A 14,309-nucleotide genomic window follows, 5' to 3' on the forward strand; every position below is an offset into this window, starting at 1 on the left:
TACAATGCTTGGGGATTTTTGTGTGCATTTTTTCTTTTTGCAAACATTTGCCTTACTGCTGCCGCCGCCGCCTCCCAAAATTAGCATTAATTTAAATCGGATAATGTAATTCAACCATTCCCAAGCTAGTATTTTCTCAAATGCCTGGGAATTAAAAGAACTGAAATCCAGCCCACAGAAGTGCAACAAGCTTGATAAAGCTGCCTTAGTTTGATAAAGATGTCTTAGTTTTCGAGTGAGGCAAGGGTTTCCCAGCTACTATACTCCTTTTCATTATTTCATTAGCTAATTATCATTTCAACCCTCTGCAGAATTAGATTTAAGAAAGCCCTTTCAGGGAGTACGGGAATTCCCTCTCTGGAGGATCACATTACTCTAACTTTACTGCATAATTTTAGCGTGATTACTCAGAAGTAAATCCTTCTTCAGTGAGAGCGTGTCACGTTGAACTGAAGTTTAAAGTAGGCACCCGCTTTCTTCCGCTAAAAAATATGAGGTGAACGGAGAACGTGTGTACAGTATTTAGGACGAACAAGATGAATGAAACGTGCGGCCATCTTAGACTACAATTCCCATGATGCAACTCGCAACATATCATACTTTCGAGCAGCGACTTCAGCTCCTGCCTTCCATGCTATTTTTATCTGGGACTAAAAGCAGTGACTTACTGTGTTTAGTAATAAGTTATACTGAATATATAAACTATGAATTCCGGGCTGCCTTAGATAGATTGCTCAGGTGGGCAGGATGAACATACTGGAAAAAGAAATCAGTTTTAAAATTCGAGCTTTTGGATATATGCCTACAATGTGGTTTTTGAATGCGTAGCTTCAAGTACGGTATGTTACTAACTAGACAACCCGTGTCCCGGTTGGTTCATCGTTTCAGAATCCTTACCATAATCCTCAGTACCTTCAACAAGATAGAGCTTCTAATGTACTTATTGCTTTCACTGGAAAAATTGGGATACATTCAGAAATGTATCTGCCTTCAAAATAACTCATGTTCAATTGAACAGCACAAACTTCAGCATAGGAAATGTTTTATGACTTTTTGTATTATATAACAAAGTGTTTTTGATGTTTATCTCATAAAATGTTTTATAAAGTTTGCCAAATTTAAATTTCACAAGAGTCAAAGGTCTCATATTTTGTACACATTCTGTACATTAGCCCATTTGAAGTACCCTAGTTCAATACGTTTTGTCCTACTATGGCCCACCGTTTTGCCCAGTTAAAGTTTACAAAAATCGTGAGTTTTAGTAGTATAGATACTGTATATAGTATATCGTATATTGGCATTGGAAAGTGTTCCAAACATTTTTTAAAAGAAACCCCTTACAGTCTCACAGCTTGCAATAGTCAAGTGTGCTTCTAAATCTAACAAAAACGGATTTCCAGTTCAGAATTGAAATTTGCTATTTTCTCTCTGGAAATCATAAAAAAATAACTCATTTATAAAACTGTATATGATTATTTAAATAGAAAGTGAAACCTTGGTGAAAGTGCCAGATGGGTAGACAAGAATGAAAATCAGGAATGCTAAATATTTTGAGAATGCTTATGCTCTAGTTTATTTATTTATTTATTTATTTATTTATTTATTTATTTATTTGATTTGTATACCGCCCTTCTCCCTAAGGACTCAGGGCGGTGAACAGTGACATAAATATCAAATGCACAAATACAGATATTGAAAACATTAATGTAGAAGATAAGTTACCTTAAAACAATAATTACAAATTAGTTCACTTGTAACCTCAAAGTTTAATAAATTGATCATAGTATTCAAAATTTTGAAAGATTTAAGCCAAATTAAGAAACTGTAACTACCCAAAGAAATGTTAAAACATTTTTTGGGTAGTAGTAATCAATGCAGCTGCGAACAGCTACATTAAGGGGTAATCTATGATACATACGAGCCGCATTGGGGAAATACAACCTATTCTGCTTGAGAGCGTTTACTTTTTCTTTGTAAACACAACTTTATAGAATACCTATAGCAAAGTCGATCGTGATCTTTCCCCAATTGATCCAGCCCCATATTGAAGGCTAAACATCTTCTTAATAGCTTTTATAAAAACCCTCCATGGGTTAGGACGCTGAGCTTGTCGATCGGAAGGTCGGCAGTTTGGCGGGTCGAATCCCGACTGCCGCGTAACAGAGTGAGCGCCTGTTACTCGTCCCAGCTTCTGCCAACCTAGCAGTTCGAAAGCACGTAAAAAATGCAAGTAGAAAAATAGGGACCACTCCGGTGGGAAGGTAACAGCGTTCCGTGCGCCTTTGGCGTCTAGTCATGCCGGCCACATGACCACGGAGATGTCCTCGGACAAGCGCTGGCTCTTCGGCTATGAAACGGAGATGAGCACCGGCCCCTAGAGTCGGAAACGACTAGCACACATGTGCGGGGGAACCTTTACCTTTACCTAGATGGGAAGAAAGATCGATTTTTTATTTATTAACATCTCCGGATCTCTGGTAATGGCCTAAAAACCTCGGAACCGGAAAAAATAAAAACACGTGACCTCAAGAAATGCCTCGCAGGCGGCTATCTATCAGCGACAATCCATTTCCGGGAAGTACGGTGTCGCGTTAGCTTGCCTTGAAAAGCGCGCGCGCGATGCTAGCGCTGCGCCTGCGCCAAACGAGTGATTATATACGACGTAGGTGCTTAGATCAGGGGTAGGCAACCTCGGCTCTTTTATGACTCATGGACTTCAAGTCCCAGAATTCCTGAGCCAGCATAGCTGGCTCAGGAATTCTGGGACTTGAAGTCCATGAGTCATAAAAGAGCCGAGGTTGCCTACCCCTGTGCTAGATCCAAGACCAGATTGAGAGTAGACTCTTCCCTCCCCCTCCCCTTGCTCTGTGCCTATTGGGTGCTGAGTCGGCTGAGTCGCTTCCTCTTTCTTCGTCACTGGGGTACGCGTGGCCACGCCTCCCCGTGCCAGGGTGGAAACCTCGTTCCTTAGCTTCCAGCCTCCTTCGGCTGTTGCCTGTGATTGCTGTGAAAAGATGCTCCGACGTGGAAATTTGTTTGCTCAAGGGACAGGCAGAAACACGGGAGGGGAGGAGGCGGTTGTAGGGCTGGTTAGTCATCTGGGGTGGGCGGAGAATTGACTATCGTATTAGCTTTCTTTTCTTCTGTACCCAGGTATTGCAATGCAACCTCTAGTGTTGGAATTATAATCCCCATTATCGCCCGTTACCAAGGCCTTGGATTACAGGAAGATGGACGGTACTTCGGAAAATTTTAGAGAAAGCAGATTGGATAGTACCAACGCAGTATGCCGTGCAGTTTACAATAATATATAGGCAAGACTCATTTTGCTGAACAGGACCCGCCCTGAATAGAAAAGAGATTCTGTTTTAAGTAAAAATGCACTTGATTGCAATATTTGCAATTTTGGCTAATGTTGAAATTAAATTATAGCGACTTAGTTAAAATTTAATCATAGGTGCATTTACTTAGAGAAATAGTGGACATAGTTCTAAATAAGCGATGTACAAGGGTTATCAGTTGCAATATTGATGATTGCACGTGGAAACTCAGCAAATATTTAACATGATTGTTCATTTTTAAAAGTTGCACTTCGTAAGCATGTTAAAAATTCTCACATGCTAAATGGATGCTTAGTTCTGATTACACTATCTCTGTAACATAGTGTACTTTGCTGATTGAATAATTGCTTTCTAATCTGTGGAGCAAAGGCATTTGCAAAACTGAAGGTGGTCCCAGATCATTTTTTTTAAATGCCATAATCTGTAGACAGGAACGTCAAAGTCTTGCAAATGTTGATTTTAACTTAACATTTTAAAATTAATTTGTGATTTTACGGATGTTGTCATATATGCCATGGTAACCACAGGTCTGAGTTGCTGTCTCCTGGCTTATGCGATAATCTCTGGAAAAAAAAACACCATTGGAAACCATTGGCTAGATATGAACTGCCTTTTTAAAGAACGATGATGTACCCTTATAGATCTGCATGTTCTTGTTTCAGTTACTTTTATGATTGGTTGCAGTGTCCTTTTGTTTTTGTATGTGTACTTTATTGTTTAGGTTCATTTTAGTTATTGTATATATTTTTATTTATTTTAAAATTGTGCATTGCCCAGAGTCATGTGAGATGGCAGCCGTATAAATTTAATAAAATAAAATTTCAAACATGTAAAACAGAGTTCATTTTCTGTGGTAGTATATTATAAAAGCTTCTGAGAAGAGATGTGATTGATTTATTCACTATTTAAAAGAATAAAAAGTTCAAGAATTATGTGATGATGCTATTTGGGGAAAAAGTAACTGTGATCTGCACTGAAGTTGGAAAAACTGCAGTTATTGCCTTTTATTGTTTCTGATCTACCAGTATTTTTTGCTTTGTATCTTATCTCTGACATTTTACGAAACTGAAATTTAAAGAAGACTGCCAAAGTTTCTATAGTTTGGATGAGGACTTGTAGCCCAGACTAAAAAGGGGTCTCGATAATCTCTTTCATCCAGGTCCTCTGCAGCTACTATGGGGAAAAAAATTACTGTACTTTTCAAGAAAACCTAAACAACGGCAAATCACAAAATAATTATGGAAGAAAAACTTTTTCATCCAATACATTTAACTTCTAGGCATATTGATAACGTTTCTTCTATGACCAATGGATCATACAGACTCCCAGCCCCTTGCCATTTCTCTTTCGCAATCTGCTGCCGCCGCCGTGTGCAAGTAAACAAAGTTTGTTTTGGGGGAAAAAGGTCAATCAATTCCAACTTCTCGTGAAAGATTGCGAACTTGGAATTGATTGACCTTTTTCCCCCCAAAAAAAGACTTCCTTTGTTTCTTTGCACATGGCAGCGGTGGATTGCAAAGGAGCAACGGCATGGGGCCGGGAGTCAGGTAAGGAAAGAGGCAGTTTCTGGGGGGAGCGAGGATTTCTTTCCTTACTTGCCCCACTTATTCTGAGGCCGCTTTGCGCTCAGACGTGTTGCTCTTGCCTATGGCCCGACCACCCACTTCAACACCCTCCCTCCCTGAGCGTCTGGCACTCCACCTGCGGCTGAATGGGCAGGTGAAGGGAAAACCTGCCCCACTTGTTCCATGGCCGCTTTCGGCCAAGCCGCGTTGCAGCAGCATTGGTTGCAATATGCTGTTATGATTCCGTGCCAGCCAGTGGACCTAGCAGTTGAGTCTGGGGAATCAGAGGAGGAGGAGGAGGGGCCGGGAGAGCCATCAGAGTCGGAGGAAGGCACTGATGAGCTCCGGGACAGACAATCCACTTGTGCTCAGGCTGAACCCCAGCTCTGCTGGGAAGCTGAGTCAGACTCTGACAACTCACAGCTAGAAGACATCATAGACACAAATGCCGACAAGGAACAAGAGCAGGACAGAGGGAGGCAACGGGGTGACTCCAAGGGCGAAGGAGAAAGCATTGAGAAGCCACGCCTTGGGGCTGCATAATAAAAAGGGAAGGTGTGGGCAGTGCTGGTTGTTGAAGGCAACCGTTAGCAAAGGACTCAGGTTTCATGGGATCATGTTCTGATTGCCTTGCCTATGAACAATTCTCCGTTTGAACTGTGTTTTGTTTGCTTTTGGTTTTGGGACATTTTGCAGGTCTGTAAATAATATTAAAAGGGGTTTGTTTTTCTGCATTTATAGCCTACTTGTTGGAAGAGGGGTTTTGTCCTTATGAGTTAACAAGGACTCACGTAGGCTGGAACAGAACATACATGAGGTGGCAAACAGCTGCATCACGCTGAAACCGTATGTTTGTCACCTCCTACCCAATGTCACTGCCATGAGGCCACGGAGCAAGCCGGGTGGAGGTAAGGAACCAGTATACCGGTTCCTTACCTCCACCCGGCTTGTTCTGCGGCCTCATGGCAGCTGCATTGGGTGCGACGTGCGAGGCGGCAAACAGCCACTTCGTGCCAAAACCGAGGGGCCAGCAGGCTGTGGCTGCTGAAAGAAACGGCCCCATGTGCTCACTGTGTGTGGGGGCTAATGGTGTCAGGCAGCAGCCACCCTGGCCCCTGCCTTGCCCTGCGGCAATGGCACCCCTGCCCTACCCCCTGCTTTTCCTCACCTCACTTCACAGGATGAGCCTCCTGGCCACTGTCCCACCAGCCAGAGGCCCCCTGGATCTCCCCCAACCCTGCCTGGCTCCCACAGGCATCCCTCCCCATGAGCAACATCAAGGTGGCCACGCCCACCCTTGCTACACCCACCCAGTCTGCTGTGACTACCGCAGCCATGCCCACCCAATTGGCCAAACCCACCCGATGGACCATCCCACCCGGCACCTGACTACATAAGTGGGTTTTGGGTTGCAGTTTGGGCACTCGGTCTCTTCATCACTGGTCTAGTCCATATTCTGTGCAGACGTTCTTGTAGACAATGTCAGCTCCTCGGTTGTACCTTTCAGTGTATGCTGTTCCTGCCTATATCACCCTGCCACTATGTGTTGGGCTGTCTTGAGGGCTCTCTACATAGTTTGCACCTTGGATACTGTCTACTGTGGTAGACTTCTGCTTCTATGGATCTGGAGCTTAGAACCTGTTTTTGTGCTGTTCTGGACAGTGCCTCAGTGCTGTCTTTTTGTGCAGCCCTTTCCAGTCCTGGTATCAGCTATCTATCGGTGGGACATTCCATGCAGGTTCTTGTCTTGCCATGCCACTTCCTCTGCTTGTTCTTCCTGCCATGTCTGCTGCCACAGGCATTCTCGCATCAGCTCATCTTTGGGTGCCATCTTACTGATGCATTCCTGAATACTCTGGGTTTCATTCAGGACTGTCGCCTTGCCAGACCCTGACAACCCTCTTTTAATCTAGTTTACAGTCTCTGGGAGTTGGATTTGGGTTGGAAACCTCTGTACATTGTGACGTGCTACCAGATTTTCACACTGGCAACTTCTATGTCCTTCTTTGGTCAGCTCACTATATCAGCAGGTTATGTGATGGCAGGGCATATATGTTGATTGCATAGATCTTGTTTTTCCCATTGAGCTGGGTCTTCATCCTTTGGTGGATGTTGCTGTCTTCTTTGCCTCCTTCTCATGATCCCCATATGACTTTGTGGGATACCAAGGTACTTGTAGCTGGTCTGTATGTCTGCTATGTGGCGCTCTAGTAGTTCCACCCTATCAGTCTTAACTACTTTCCCTCTCTTGACTACCATCCAGCCACAGTCCAAATGACATCCCACTGTCATTACTGTTGATCTGTGTCAAGTGGATCAGTGAGTTGATATCGCATTCATTATTTGCATACAACTTGATATCATTCATGTAGAGGGGTGACTGATGGTAGTTACACTTGAACTTGCACCCACACTCAGTCTTTGTGGTTATCTGGCTGAGGGGGTTCAAGCCTATCCAGCATAGTACGTCCCACTTGAGGACCCCTTGTATGAGCTGTCTTGAGTTGACTTCCAGTGTTGTCCTCCATGGTCCCGTTGAGTTCTTGAAGAAAGACCTTAGAGTCTTGTTGACTTTGCATAGCGCCAGGTGTTCACATGTGACATTGACTATATACATATACGTATACATATACATGTACACATATATACATATACACACATATACATGCATACACACACATGCATATACATATAATACATATTTCAAGAAAGGAATGATAGCACCACAAACAAGGATGCTGATTAGACTCACGCTTTGGCATGAAATTTCTGAAGAAACTGCCATTTCTGTTAAATGATTGGGGGAGGGGAATTATTTACCGTAGGTGTATTGTAAGAAATTGAGATCCAGCTGCTAAGTAGTTCTTAAATATTGAGCTTCTGAAGCCTTGATAGCCCCAAGTGTTGAATGTGGGAAGCAGTATAAATGGTAAGTGTTATTGCTATTTCCATGTACTCCATTCAGAGCAGTGAAAAGAAGAAGAGATAACACTCTTCATTTAGTTATAAAATTCCATGATCATTTGGACAATGTACTACTGAACCAGAATGTTGCATGAAGTGGACTTCCAAACTGGTAGATATCTACCATAATTCTTAGGAGCTGTTTTGAAAAAAAAAATTGGAATGAACATTGTCTGGAGAATTCTGTGGGATGGTTCTGTTACAGTTGGTTCTGATCCTATTACAAAATGCTTTGGGTTAAGTCATCTTAGTCTCTGCAAGAAAGATGACCTGAGGAAATCCCTAAATATGCCTAGCTCACTATGGAAAAAACGTTTGCCTGCTACACGACTCCTGCTGCGCCCTTGGCTTAGTGAGCATCAGACTGAACAGAATAATTTATTCTTACTTGGTGGAAGGGAAAAAGGAAATTCTGAGTTTGTATTTGCACATTGTATTTTTTTTCCATAACCATTGACGGGTATTCTTCTTTTTCATCACTCCTAGCTGGAAAACATTTGTTTGAGAGTTCAATTTCCTAAAAATCATCATTTCATTTATATTCCTTTTGTCTCATACAGTCTTCTCAGGAAAGGATGAAGTTAAATATACTATATCATCATCATTATCACCACCACCACCACCACCACCATCATCATCTCTTGTCCTTTCTGGCTGTTCTGCCAGATGGCTTAGGCTAAGCAATAGTACAAATCCAAAGTAATAATAGGTTGTGTTTAACCAGGGATTTGTCCTCAGCAAAAGTGGTGGGGTTTAGGGATATTAGCAAAGCTGAGCTATCCTTATAACAGTATCTCTGCTTGCTTTTCACCTTTTCTAAGGCTAAACAGGTTCTGTTCTGAAAACTTAAAAGGCTGCAGGAAGAATTAACTTTCCTCCTTTGAAGTTGGTAGCTTCAACTTCATATGGGATGTTGGTGATTGATTTTTCAGGCCACCACAAAGTTTGCTGGGATTTGACCAGAAAAGGAAGTGGCTAATCAACCGCGACCATTGCTTTGGTGTGAGAAATGTTCTGTAGATCATCTTCACCACCATTAGGCATTTCTTGCAAACATGAGCCTTTTACCAAATTCCACTCTCTGTCACTTGATACCTTTCATTTGAAATTTTCAAATATGCATGTATTTAAGCCTGTTTTGTGAAAGGCAGGAGGTCTTGAATCCTATCTGTTGAAAGGCCTCAAGTTCTTCACATCCTGGTTCCCCCCCCTGCTTTGCTGTAGCAGGTTGATAGTTTTTGATAGGTTTTGCTGCCATCACCAGGGTGGTATGTCACTATGTATTCAGACCATTACCTCAGTGTGTGTGAGAGTGAGATCTCCCACCCTGTTGCTTCATGAAAGCAATCTAGAAAAGATATAGAGTGATAAAATGCAAATAGTCTTCCTATTAAATATTGCACAGTGAGACTCAGAAAAGTGCTTAAAATATCAAGATGTTGAACGTTTGGTCAAAGGCTCCTCCAAAGAGATAGTTGTATTTTGCTGTGTGTAGGAATGGCCTTCAAAACAGTTGAAAAGCTGCTGCCTCTTTTGAATGCAGGAGCCCATTCTGATATAACTGACTTGGGGAGTACTCATACCTCATAATCTATCCAGGTCATAGTTTTGAAAAAGCACCTTTAAGAGTGCTTCTAGATGTGCTTGGTGTTTGTTGGGCTTGTCTTCCAGGTCTGGCTATCTGTCATTTATATAACTTGAAACTAAATGAGGCCCACCAATCCTACAGACTCAATGAAACCCTTGCATCTTCACAGCATGCTAGGGTTGGATTTAGCCCTCTAAACTATTCTCCTCTCAGCACAAGAATCCCCAGCAAATGGTGATCTCATTTTTATTTGACCCCATCCAGTAAAGGGGAACTATCGCATCTCTGGGTAATTGGTTTCGCTGTCTTACAGGGAGTCCTTGACCATTCAGAGTTCCAATGGACCTTGCTTGGAGTTACTTACAAACCGGATTTGAACTTCAGACTGTTCCCCACCCCTACGCCCACAGTTATGTGGCTGCAGTTTGGGAACTCGGCAACTGGGTTGTATTTATAGCCATTTACAGGTGCCCCACAGTCATATGACCATAATTTTTTTACAATTTTGCTGAAAATGATATTTACATCCGGTTTTCAGCAAAAACAGCCCATAGTAAACCATGGGTTGCTTGATGACCACGGTGTTCCCTCAATGGCTACTGCAAAAAAGATAATGAAATTGGCTTCGTCATGTGACTGGCCCACTTTATGCCTATCATGAGTTTAACAACCATGATTGGAAAGTTCCATTACAGTCATAACTCAAGATCTACCTGAACTGCTAGAAATTTTTTTTCAACCAATCATTCAGAGATATCTGGAAGGGAACAATTGAAGGAAGTATGTGAGTGGCCAATGAAAGCAGCAGTCTATGCCTCAACTGCATGGACTTCCACTCTTGGATTACCCAGTGTGAATCAATGCTGCTAGGAATGATAAAAGCCCAATACCTATACTCTCTCTGTGTTTTAAAAAAGATAAAACCTTTCTCCAATTCCAGCAGAGGGTAGAGCAAGAGTAACCTAACCTAGCTTGTGTACCTGACAGTGAGCCATTTCTCATTCATGGGATGTGGATTGTGAATCTGAATCTTTGTAGAAACTACATCCAACAATACTTGATTTCTTTCCTTGCTGGTCATATGAAAATCTATTTTTTCGATTTAGAGAGGATCAATCTGATAAGTAATGGAAAAAGGGTAAAAAAGGATATAGGCTATTGCATATGTTCTGGGAAATCTCTGCTTTCTCTTGATATATTTTTCCATTCATAGCTAGAGAAAAAATATAGGAAGAAATGTTTATCTCTGTGTGCATACAGATGTTTTCAGTCCAAAGAAAATGGGAGAATTTCAGATGATGGAAAATATATTAAAGAAAAATAAACCCACAGCCATTTTCTTTTACAGGTTACAAGGACAAATTGGTTAACCCCAAAAGGGGAATTAAGGTATGCTACTTCTCCTATGTACTGTACATATTTTAATTTTTAGAACAAGGAAAAGTATCAACATTAACATCATCAACAGCCAGTGATAATGAAAACAGATGCATTACTAACTGGGGGGAGAATGTGAAGATATTTGTGTAGGCTAGTTTGCACTCACACATGCAGTAACGCCTTTATTTTGTTTCAAGTGTGTTAGTCAAACAAGGTTATGCGGCTTAGTGTATTGGGTAAACCAGAATTAGTCTGTGAATGATTTATAAAAAATAGGATTGTGCATGCATCAGAAATATATATGAAAAGAGACTGTGGCCACTCTGCTGTTGATGTGTGCAGCTCTGTTTATGTGGATAGAAATTGACTGAGATAGTACAATAGGGGAGAGTATATCTTTAACAGTATATCTTCTGAGGAAATCCAGTTGGGGACTTTTATCCCAGGTCTTTGTCTTCCATGTAATTCCTGGCTTTACCTTCTTTTATGAGTTGGGAAAAGTAATAATTTAATTTAATTTAATTTAAATCTTACTAACAGAAGTAAGTCCTTTTGGCGCTTCCGGATGGCAAGGCGACGCCGGAGGCAGCCATTTCTTGGCTGTCAGACTCGCAGCTCCGTAGAGCCGCCGAAAACAGCGCCGATCAGCTGTTCGGCGGCTTGGAAGCCCCCACCTCGGGAGAAGAGGAGGGGGTGAGCGTCCAGGTAGGGGTAGAGCTCTCCGGGGCCGCCAGAACTTAGAGTTTTGGTGGCGGAAGGATTGAGCCCCCCCGAAGCCTGGGCATGCTCCGGACTGCGAGGCGTCTCTGCTCCGGGTTTTTTGGAGCAGAACAGGGTGTTCGCAACCATCCCTGCTAGCAAGGAAGAGCTTATGAGAACGAGGACGCAGGCAGAGCGATGCAGGAGATTTTGGTGAAGATGATGTTTTGATCTTTAACTCAATGGACTTTGCTGAATCTGCATGTGAAAGTGAGTAGTTAACAATAGAGGGTGAAAATGGCGACTATATCTTCTAAAGTTCCTGCCCTGAGGCAGCAGTCTTCGGCGAAAACTTTATTGTCCTCTGCATCTGAATCTGTATCAGCTTTTACAGTAAAAGATTTGCAGAGTTTGCTCCAAGAAACTATGGAAAAGCAAATGCAACAATTTGTTGAGATAATGGAGAAAAAGTTGGAGGAGAAGTTTACAGAGAAATTAGCAGAAATGAGAGCAGACATCACATCTGCAACGTTAAATATGGCTAAAAGCATTGAGATTTTGGATGAAAAAGTGGAAGATCTTGTTCAAAATGATACTAGAATGGAAGCCAAAATGACAGAAACTGAAAATATGATAGCGAAAATGGATTATGATTTGATTTCGACACAGTATTTTCAGATGGAGCTTGCTTTGAGAATCAGAGGCCTAAAAGAAAATCCTAAGGAAAATTTGACGAAAATGGTTTCTGAGGTTTTGGAAGGGGTGTTGGAGCGACCAGCAGATGAAATAATGGAAGATATAGATAAAATCTTCCGTGTTAATTCGTGGATTGCAAGACAAAGGAAATTACCCAGAGATGTGGTGGTTTATTTCACAAAGAGAAAGATTAGAAATGAAGTTATCCAGGCCTCCTATAATATTGATTTTGTAATGGATGAGCAAAAAGTTTTGATTTTAAAAGAGATTCCTGCAAGAATTTTAAGAAAAAGGAAGGAATTTGCTTTTTTGACACAAGAATTGAGACGACGTGATATTAAGTTTAGATGGCAAATACCAGAGGGTATGGTGGTGACTTATGAAGGTACAAGGCATTGTCTTACCACGGTGGTTCAGGCACGTGACTTTTACAGTAATGTTTTAAAAGCAGTCCCCATATCGTCTTTGGAGTCTACAAAGAAAAAAGGTGACAGAGAGCCTCAACGTTCCAGAGAGAATCCACAAGATGTTGAAGGGTTAACACAGACAGATGTGAAAGTTGCAGGAGTGGGTCAAATTTTATCACCACGGGAGAAGGCCAGAAATTGGAAGAGGTGTGCTACTTCTGGAAGAATGAAGCAAACCTGAGGATTTAGTTGCATAATTGCAAGAGATAATAATGTAATAAGGATGCTAGAAGGATTAAGTATGTGGGGATTCATTTTTCACCCTTATAAAATAATTATATAATATTTTGTGTTGCTTTAGTTTGAAGATGATTATGAAAATTTAATTGGGAAGATTTGTAGTAGTGTTTATTGATATTCTGTAGGTTATGCTTTGTTATTTGGATGGAAAGTTTTAAGCCTGGAAGGTAGTGTATGGTATTTTAAGTTGTATAATATATTAGGAGAAGGAAAGGTTGTATTAATTTGGTTTTAGTATGTTAAAGTCTAGTTGGATAGAAGAATAGTTTTATAAAACTGATATAAATTGTTTTATGTGTGATTGAAATTAATTTGTAATACTTTTATGGGCAATATTGGAGTAGGTAATAGAATATAAGAATATAAGAATGATGTGAAGGTATTATTTTGTATTTGAATAATCATTGATATGATATATATAATGTATGTTTGGAATTTACCTATATGAGTTAAAGTTTGATAGTTTGAATAGCTTAGGATTGTTTGCGTAAGTTAGATCATGATTGTTTGTTTGTATTTTTTATACCCTGTGTTTTGGTATTAGATTGGAAAGTATTATTTTGTATTTGTATAATTATTGATATGATATATATATATATATATATATATATATATATATATATATATATATATATATATATATATATATATATATATATATATATATGTTTGGAGTTTTCTTATATGAGTTAAAGTTCGGTAGTTTAAATAGTTTAGGATTGTTTGCGTAAGTTAGATTATGATTGTTTGTATTTTTATACCCTGTATTTTGCTCTGGGAAGCGGGGGGGGGGAGGGGGGGAGGGGAAAGGGAGGGAGGGGTTGGGGAGGGTTGGGGAGGGGGAAGAGGGTGGGGGGAGGGGGTTGGGAGGGATTTTTTTTTTGGTTTGCTAAAGATAAAATGTATTGTAAAACTTTTTAATAATAATAAAAAAGAAGTAAGTCCTTTTTTCCAGGTGGCTCCCAGTAAAGGTAATTACTATCATTAACTGAGTTGAAGACATACTTTTTATCTTTTGTTATCAGTTCATATTTTATTTCTGGTCAGGGTTTTTGTTTGGCCTGTATTTAGGCAGAAATGACTATCACAGAACTGCAAATTTCTGAAGGTTTCAATCCGATTCCAGGAGTAAATCCAGAACAGAGACTACCATCACAATTCAGTGAGATTATCTACATCATGAACGAGAGAGGAGGAATACATGTATCTGGTTCTGCTGGGCTTCTTAGTGGCATTCAGTACCTTTGTCTGGTGTGCCCTGCTGGTCATACCTTTCTGTGGTATCATAGTTATAGCCAGATCAGATTAGTACAATGTGTTATATTCAGAAGTACATTTGAAAAATCTCTGAAAGCTATAATTTATCTTG

The sequence above is a fragment of the Vipera berus genome (assembly GCF_964194415.1).
Source record: "Vipera berus genome assembly, chromosome: 1".
Taxonomy (NCBI): Eukaryota; Metazoa; Chordata; class Lepidosauria; order Squamata; family Viperidae; genus Vipera; species Vipera berus.